The following is a 672-nucleotide window of genomic DNA, read 5'->3' on the forward strand; positions in this document are numbered from 1 at the left end:
CGCCGCTGCAGGTAAGAGCGTGTCCGGGGGCGCCAGCCGGCTCCTCCCGGGCCGTAAGCTCTCCGCGCGCACCCTGTGCGCACTCCTCTCCGGTGTTTGGGGAGGAAAGAGCAGGCGACGGGGCCGGAGACACCTAGCTCTCCGCCTCCGGGGACGCACGAGCCTGGCGTTCGGTGCGCGGGAGCCGGTGGAACCGCCGGGAAGGTGCAGGAGCTGGACCGTGGCCGGCGGCGATGGCGCGTGGAGGGGTGTTGGGGCGCAGAAGGGAGAGGTTGGAGGGACCCCAACCCCGGGACACAGGCTCTTCGGAAAGCTGCAGCCTTGGACGTGGCATTTATCCTCCGGCCCTCTGCGCGCCACTGTAAGCAAGGGAGAGAAATGGTGAGACAGTGCCCAATCAGGTGGCCATGCCGAAGTTAGCTTTCTGCCCGGTGCGCTCCCCTCCACCGCAGGCGCCCGTGCGAGCCCGTGCGCAGTGCCCGTCACTTGGCTGTACACTCTCTGCTTGACTCAGTTTCCTTCCTGCGCCGCCGAAGGATTTTGAACCTCGGTGACACCCAAGTTGCTAGTTTATTCGGAAAAGCGGGTAAGATGTCTTTGCTATGAGATCTCCTTGCGCTCCCTTCGCCCACTCACAAAGTTTTCAGCCCCCCATGGGGGTAAACTGTGAAG

The sequence above is a fragment of the Echinops telfairi genome, unplaced genomic scaffold (genome assembly GCF_000313985.2).
Source record: "Echinops telfairi isolate 266 unplaced genomic scaffold, ASM31398v2 ScPeMD7_7400;HRSCAF=8409, whole genome shotgun sequence".
Classification (NCBI taxonomy): domain Eukaryota; kingdom Metazoa; phylum Chordata; class Mammalia; order Afrosoricida; family Tenrecidae; genus Echinops; species Echinops telfairi.